This window comes from Moschus berezovskii, chromosome 11, assembly GCF_049115385.1.
Source record: "Moschus berezovskii isolate FMDL1 chromosome 11, NW_MosBer_1.0, whole genome shotgun sequence".
In the NCBI taxonomy this organism is placed as follows: domain Eukaryota; kingdom Metazoa; phylum Chordata; class Mammalia; order Artiodactyla; family Moschidae; genus Moschus; species Moschus berezovskii.
In genome coordinates this window covers 37,109,042-37,118,080 of record NC_142470.1, presented here as the reverse complement: position 1 = coordinate 37,118,080, position 9,039 = coordinate 37,109,042, and positions in this window count along the sequence as shown.

Sequence of the window (9,039 nt, the reverse complement as noted above, 5' to 3'; positions counted from 1 at the left end):
TGGAGTGGGTTGCCATTTCCTTCTCCAGTGCATGAAAGGGAAAAGGGAAAGTGAAGTCGCTCAGTCGTGTCCGACTCTTAGCGACCCCATGGACTGCAGCCTACTAGACTCCTCTGTTCATGGGATTTTCTAGGCAAGAGTACCATACATAGAGTAGGGTAAGGATAATAAGCTTGTGAGGATTTAATGAGATAATGCATATCACTGCTAAGCATATAGTAAGAGTTCAGAGTAAAGTAGCATACTACTACTGATATAAACTACACCACTTTGAAGGATTCTTCCTGGAATTTTGAGTTTAAATGACATGTCTTGAGTTATAATTGAACTTCCTTGTCACACTTCTCTTAGGTTCACTCACCTGAAGTTTTCTGTGTCTACCTCTTAGAAGATCAAGTCAACTCAAATGGTTAATTAATAACAACACTGTCCATCTTACTGTACTTTATCCATTCTATTTAAGTTAGGTATTGAAGTTAATTAACAGAACCAGTGAATGGAGTAGAGACATGGGAATCTCTCTCTCTCTCTCTGTTTATTTATTTATTAAGGAATTGGATAACACAATTACGGATGCTGAAAAGCCCCAAGATCTGTAGTAAACAAGCTAGAGTCCCAGGAAAGCTGGTAGTGTTAGTTCCAGTCTAGGCTGAAGGCAAAAGAACCCGAATTGCTGATGGTTTATGTTCTAGTCCAAGGTCAGGAGAAAACTGATGTCTCAATTCAAGCCAGCAGGAGGTTGAAGTTCCCTCTTAGCTTTTTTGTTCTATTCAGACCTTCAACGGGTTGGATGAGGTCTACCCACATTAAGGAAGGCAACCTGTTTTACTTAATATATCATTTCAAATATTTTAATCTCATCCAGAAACACCCTCACAGACACACCCAGAATAGTGTTTGACCAAATATCTGGGCACCTTGTACAGTCAAGTTATACATAAAAATAATGATCATGTAATCCAAAAATGTTTATTGAATATCTGTATGTTAGGTGTTGTTCTGAGTACTAGGAATATGGGAATGGAAGGGTGAGAGGGAGTGAGAGAAAGAAAGAAAGGACGGGGAGCAAGAAGAGAAGCAAAGAGAAGAGAGAGGAAGGAGGGAAGGAAGGGAGGAGAGAAAGGAGGGAGAGAAGGAGAAATGCAGAAAAGAAGGAAATCTCTAGCCTCATGAAGGTGGTTTTTATTCTGATGAAAGTTTCTTCATAGTTTCACAAGTTCTTTCTCTTTATTGTCTCATTTAGTCCTCATAATAATCCTGTGAGGTTGTTTTGACAAGTTTTATATGTTCACCATACAAAGGAAAAGATAGAGACAAAGAGAGATTAATTTGTTGACTTGGCCAAGGTCACAGAGCTCCTAAGCTGTAGAAACAAGACTTGAATTGAAATCTTCTGACTCCAATGTAATGTTATTTTCACTATACTGGAGTTTTATATACCTATTTAGCCCCAGGAGTTCGAAGTTGAGAAGAGTCCATTTATAGAATGTCCTGTCTCCATTCTGCAGTGTTTAGGGACAGACAGTGCAATACAAAGTGTCAAATCATGTGTAATTACTATTATTACTCTTTCGCCAACACACTGTAACAGCCTTTCTTGCCTTTGTCCAATGGGCAAATGCATTTGAGAAACGCACTTGGGTTGGCATCAGTTGACCACTTAATTCTCAACTGAAGACAAGCTCTTGCTTTGTTTAATGGCTCTCAAAACATTGACATGCATGGGAGCACAAAATAGCACTCTTTCTTGTTTTTCCCTTCTTCCTAAACTACAAGAAATTATTTAAGGAAGTTTTAATGAAATGCATCTGTCACTTATTAAGATGGATGGCTGGAGTGCAGCTTTCCATTACTGGAAATGGCAGAATCAAATTAGGAAATAACAGTCCTCAGCATCTTCTCCAACTGGCTTTAGCATAATGTGTTGGGAAAAGTGCCACCTCGGCAGAAAACTGCTATTGTGTGGGCCAGGGTTCTTTCCCCAAAAGGGTTGTATTTACCAGTGAGGTTCCTCTTCTCCTTGGCAACTGAAATGGCTGGGCTTGAGAAGCAAGATTCCTTGTCTAGGACACCTTGCCTTGGCGTTTGGAGATTGGGGCCTCTGTTTAACAGCACCCATTTAACAAATACTGGATGTCTACTATGTGGCCAGCACTCTTGACCTTGGGGTTTCCAGAGAGAGCAAAATTGTGTTCCTGTTTCATGTTGCTACTACACATGGTGAGGACACAGTTAATAAAGCTCAGAAAGTGTTTTTGCTATCAAGGTAATAAAGCCAAGCCACAAAGTTAAGAGTAGGTGGAGGAGGGGTTTATTAGGAAGAATAAAATCTCTTTCACAAGTCATGAAATCTGGGCCCTTATTTCAGGATAACTACTGTATTTTATGTCTCCAGAGGAAAACTGCAGTTGGCATTTGTTGTTACTGTTGTTGTTGTTAAAAAGAATTTTTGAGATCATTTAATTCATCTTCCATCTAGATAAAGGAGTCTCTTTTTCAACAACCTGATAAATGATAGTGGACTTGTCACCTTTTCCTAAATACATCCAGACTCAACTTGTATTTCACCAGGAAGAAGTCAAATCAACTCAAAGTATCTCTTAATCCTTGTAAGTCTTTCAGCAGATGGTTATTGAGCCTCTTTTATGCGCTAGGCGTTGAGGAGGAAACGGTGAACAAGGGGCAGGACATCAGCACACTGTTCATTTTCATAGCACTTTATCCTTATAAAGACTTTTCACATGTGATTTTATCCTCTAAATCATCCTGCAAAGTAGGCAGGCCAAGTATAATCAAGATGTGAAGTTTATGACTATCCTTAGTGCTATTCGCTAAATATTTCTGGCTTTCTGTTTTCTGAGCACAACGCTTTTAAGTAGTTGTGCTGGTGTGACATGCTCTGGCCAGTGAAATATGAGGAAGGATCATGTCATTAATGGAGAGGTTTTAAGGGGACCTTTCCCTTCTCACCTTTGTGGTCAGGGTGCCTGTGTTCCCATCACTGGCTCATTGAGGAACCATAGTGAAGAAAGATCCCTTGTGCCCCACATTGGATGGGTAGTGTGAGCAAGAAACTATACTTTTGTCATATTAAACCACTGAATTTTTCAGTGTTATAACTGCCTCCTAACCAGGCCCCAGCTAATAACAAGGTTTCATCTGATCACTTTTCCTCACTGTGAACTTACTCTCTTGTGGAACAATTTATCATCTCAGAGATGGTCCATTCCATTGCTAAAATTTCTAAGTGTTGGGAAGCTCTTCTATCAAAATTGAAATGAAATCTGCTTTCCCATTACTCCCCCCTGACTCCTCACTCTTTTCTCTGGAACATCAACAGGGAAACCTACACCTCCTTCTACATGGTTGCTCTTCATATGATATGACAGATGTCATGTCTTCTGTCAGAGCTCAGCTCTCCAGAAGAAATTAAGTGATGCCTTCAAACTGGCTCTTTGATGACATGGTTCCCAGATGCCTCATTATTCTTGTTTCCAGTCTTTAGATACACGTAACTTAACACTGTAGCTTTTAAATGGGGAGATCATACTTTCAGGTGTTTTATGTTCACATCTACTACAATGAAACCTCTTATTATTATTACTTTTTTATGCTCAGGTATTATAGCTAAAAAACTTTAAAAAAAGATTTAGTAAACTTTTAAGACAAATTCAATCATATACTTTCTGTTTAAAACCCTTCAATAGCCCCCCATTGTGTTTAGGATAAAGCACTTACGAGAGTATAGGTGATCTGATCTTACCTTCTGTTTTCAATTTTACTTTTACTGTGTTAGTCTTTTTTCTGTTTGCCCTCTGATCTGTTCCTTCCCCTCTCTGCATTATAATGGAACTGACAGAATGCATTGCAGCGCTCTCATTTTGGCTGGATTTTACCTTGTTTTGACCTACCAAAGACACTGGTGAGGGATGCGGGGTGAGTAGAGTTATTTCTACTCTCCAACCACTCCACCTCAGATGGTGTCTCCAGAAACGGCTGTGTTTCCGCTTCTTCTTCTGGCTCCAGTTCCCACCAGGCTGTCATGACCAACATAGCCCTACTCCTGACATTATGCTGTGGCAGTTAAGATCTTGCCTGCAGAGACAGTGAGATCGCAACACTGTACGAACATGCAGATGGGACAGATTATTGTCCAGGGCATTCTCTAGTGCTCAGGTGGCCACATGACAGTTAGCCAGTTGTGCTGACCTTGGGGATGACTTTGACTAGGGATATCCTGGATAGGGGATACAGGCTCTTTCATGTGTGATGGTGCCACTGCCACCCATAAGTGTATAGACTCCCCTTGCTGGTCACTCAGTTGATTTCAAGGGAACTTCCATGTGGCTGGGCTTGTGGGAGAGGGATTATCACCTCTGGTGCCATTGCATCTAGCAAGGTATTGAGGAAAGGAGAGACTATCTCCTCTTCTAAGCAGGCTATTTCAGAGGGCTCAGGTTTGGCCCTAACCTTTAAGTACTATTTCCATCTCAATAAGAAGGCCTCTGTGGCTAAGCTGAACCTGTGAGATGCTGCTTTGGTGACCCAAGACATAATGGGCAGCTGGGTAAAACTTGGTCTGGTAAAGCTGAGTAAAATCTGGGCTCAGGGCCTGTGAGAGCTTCCACACATCTCAAGAGGAATCCATTATGTGGCCAACAGTTGCTGTTTTAATATTGTATCGTATGAAGCTGAAGAGTTTCTTGCACTGGAAGCCCATAAGCAGTTTATGGCCATCGTGGGTGGTCCAAAAACTTCAGGAAGGGGTTGCTAATGCCTGTATAATGGAGGAGTCTCCAGAGGGCACTAAAGGGATTGCCCATTGCATTGCAATTTGAATAGATTTTAGAGACTTTTGTTGTAAAGAGTCTCATTCAAAGTGGGCTGATTTGTGAGTAAGAACATAAATGGGATTTAGTAAAATTTGTAAGTGAGGAATATGTTGCCTCCAAATTTGAATAGATCACCAACTCTTGGGTTTGCCTTAAATCAGTGAGTACAGATAAGTGAGGAGTTGATTCCTTGACCAATTAATGCTCAGAAATGTTGTTGAAGTTGTAGAGCTTTGAAACTTTTATGGAACAATGACTCAGCCCTAATTGGAAAAGTCTATGAGTATGTTTCTATCTCCTGTGTGAGTGTATCCTTTGAATCTCTTCAGAGGAGGAAGTAGTCAGTTCGGTGTCATACTTGAGTTCTGGAGAAAATGGAATGCAGTTAAGATCTTGCCTGCAAAGAATGAGTGTGATGGCAGGGCTGTTAAAACACTCTATGGGGAGGCTAGCAAAAGTATTTTGTGTTCCTTCAAAAAGGAGGGCATATGTCCATTGAAAGGCTGTCAAAATGAGCAGTGAAGAGAACATATTAGCCAAGTCTATAACAGCATAATATTTTACAGTTTCTGATTGAGTAGAGTTAGTAATATCAATGATATTAGATATGAGAACCTTAATTGAAGGAATTATGATATTAAGGTTAGGGTAAACCACTGCTGAGTATCATTTGTTTTCATCAGGTTTGAGTACTGGCCAATTTGGCTTATTAAAGAGGGAGACAGTGGAAACAATGACCCCTTCCTTTAGTAAGTCTTGTGTAATGGCTTTTGATTCCAGTAGGTCTTGTTTCAAAATACATTACTCTATGTTAACCACTTTAACCAGGTTCAGTGGAGGTGTGGAGAGGCCTATGGGATCCTTTTTTGTGAAACCAACTTTAAGTGCCAAAGACTTTGTTTTATTCAAACTTATTGCTTATTGAGTCAAGTGTCCTTGCCCACTATGGGATATTTTAGGGAAATGAGTGCTATGACCTTGGGGAATTTAGGTAAGACAAATAATACTGATGGTTAAGGTGAGACATTGCTGTTTGCCCTATATTTTAATGTCCTGTAACTTCTTCAAGCACATAGGTGAGACCTTGTTTAAATTTCTTGGGACCCCTGGTATCATTGTTACTTGAGGCCAGTATTGACTAAGGCCATGAAGATTTGCCAATTGTGGGGATACCAATGAACCACTAGAGAGATATAGTGGCAAACTGTCCCCAGGTGATGACTTATACCTATGGGAGATGCTGAGTACCTAGCAGGTTTGTGGCAGTTGCCACTACCTAAAATCAAGGCATTGGGGTGTCAGAGGCAAGCGAGTCATGGAGGTGCGGATGCAACTTGCTGTATATCTGTTTGGCCTGGCATTGGATACACTGTAGATTTAGCATAGTTCACTATAACAAGACTTGTATCTCCTCAGGGGTTGTGCCCAAGATTAAATGATTAAGGAGATCTAGACTTCAGTTCAGTTCAGTTCAGTTGCTCAGTCGTGTCCAACTCTCTGTGACCCCATGAATCACAGCACACCAGGCCTCCCTGTCCATCACCAACCCCTGGAGTTCACTCAAACTCATGTCCACAGAGTCGGTGATGCCATCCAGCCATCTCATTCTCTGTCGTCCCCTTCTCCTCCTGCCCCCAACCTTTCCCAGCATCAGAGTTTTTTCCAGTGAGTCAACTCGTCGCATGAGGTGGCAAAAGTATTGCAGACTTCAGAATCTCCAATATTAGGCCTTTTGATGAGGTTGTTGTTTTGGGGGAGGCTGATTGCCTGGAGGTCCTTTGTGAGGCAACAAATAATGCTAGGCCATCTATTGCTTTCTTTCTTTTTATAAAAATACTGGCAGCCTGGTTAAAAGGCACAAGTAAGTCTTCTTGATTCTTTGGGGGTGCTATTTTTTAAAAATGTCTGATACAGAATCAAGAGGCCATGCTTGCGAGTAGTAAGTGCTTCTGGTTAATTGGGATGTTTCACAAAATAATAATAAATACATTGCACCATGCCAGTTTTCCATAATAGCTATTATTCTTTCAAGTTTTTCCAGCTATTGAAGGCAAGAGAATTTACAGTGGTGGCAGGGGAATGGAGTCATTTCCCTGGTGTGAAGACCCAGTAGATGAGAGGAAAGACAGGGAGATAAGTTCTAGTGTGCTGTGGGAAGGTGCATATTATGGCCCCTTTTCAATAGATTAGTGGGTTGCTCAATAAATTATTAATTCGGGGGTCATGAAGTATGCCTGCCAATTAACAAATCTCAGCAAATGTTAACATTAATTCTTAGCTGTGTTCAGTCTCAGTCTCAGTTCAGTGGCTCAGTAGTATCTGACTCTTTGTGACACCTGGCAGCACGCCAGGCTTCCCTGTCTATCACCAACAAACAGAACTTACTCACACTCATGTCCATTGAGTTGGTGATGTCATCCAACCATCTCATCCTCAGTCATCCCCTTCTCCTCCTGCTTTCAATCTTTCCCAGCATCAGGGTCTCTTCCAGTGAGTCAGTTCTTCGCATCATGTGACCAAAGTATTGGAGTTTCAGCTTCAGCAAGTCCTTCCCATGAATATTCAGGACTGATTTCCTTTAGGGTTGATTGGCTTTATCTTCTTGCAGTTCAAGGGACTCTCAAGAGTCTTCTCCAAGACCACAGTTCAAAAGCATCAATTCTGTGTTTGATATAACAATTAACTGTGTTATAGAGGTGCAATAGCCAACTTTTCATCTTCCCATTGAATAAATTCTTAGAGTTACTTTTGAATTTCCAATAGGACAAATCACAGACTCTGTTTTAGTTTCTCTTTCCTCCACCTGAATAAAAGATTTTTGAGTAGTTACATGGAACTCTTTGGGGGAGATCTTGCCCTGTCCTGTCTTTAAGTTTTTCCATCCGGGGAATTCCAGCTAGTGTCAGCAATTTCAACCCGTACACATAATCTTACACACAAATACCACTTGATTTGTTGACTTACAAGGCTGTGCTCCAAGATGGGGTTGGAATGGCTGCTGAGCATGCTGAAAGATGGTGGTACCCAGAGTCTTTGGTGATCACTTTTTCAATTTTCCAGTAATGTAAAGTTTCCTCTGGCCACTTTGGGTAGTTCGGATGACATATTCTGGTATGCTTTCATTAGTATCATAGAGCATTGCACATTTTCGCTTTCCAGTGCTGAGATTCAGAATCCTTTTTTCTGACAGAAACAAAGCAGCAACAGAGGCGCTTTCAGACACACAGAGACCTGGTGATCCAGGTGTCCTGTGGGGCTTGTACCTCAGTGCACCACATACTTATTTGTTCTTTCTACATGAGTAACCACCGATGGCACAGTTGTATGTTTATCCCTGAGTGTTCTCTCAAGAGTCATTTTGTGAGCCAAGAGTTGGTTAGACTCAGTTCAGTTCAGTCACTAGTCATGTCCAACTCTTTGCAACCCCATGCATCTCAGCTTGCTAGGCCTCGCTGTCCATCACCAACTCTCGGAGTTTACCCAAACTCATGTCCATCGAGTCGGTGATGCCATCCAGCCATCTCATCCTCTGTCGTCCCCTTCTCCTCCTGCCCCCAATCCCTCCCAGCATCAGGGTCTTTTCCAGTGAGTCAACTCTTTGCACGAGGTGGCCAAAGTATTGGAGTTTCAGCTTTAGCATCAGTCCTTCCAATGAACACCCAGGAATGATCTCCTTTAGAATGGACTGGTCGGATCTCCTTGCAGTCCAAGGGACTCTCAAGAGTCTTCTCCAACAGTTCAAAAGCATCAATTCTTTGGCGTTCAGCTTTCTTCATAGTCTAACTCTCACATTCATACATGACCACTGGAAATATCGTAGCCTTGACTAGATGGACCTTTGTTGGCAAAGTAATGTCTCTGCTTTTTAATATGCTATCTAGGTTGGTCATAACTTTCTTCCAAGGAGTAAGCATCTTTTAATTTCATGGCTGCAGTCACCATCTGCAGTGATTTTGGAGCCCCCCAAAATAAAGTCTAACACTGTTTCCTCTGTTTCCCCATCTATTTGCCATGAAGTGATGGGACCAGATGCCATGATCTTTGTTTTCTGAATGTTGAGCTTCAAGCCAACCTTTTCACTCTCCTCTTTCACTTTCATCAAGAGGCTTTTGAGTTCCTCTTCACTTTCAGCCATAAGGGTGGTGTCATCTGCATATCTGAGGTTATTGATATTTCTCCCAGCAATCTTGATTCCAGCTTGTGCTTC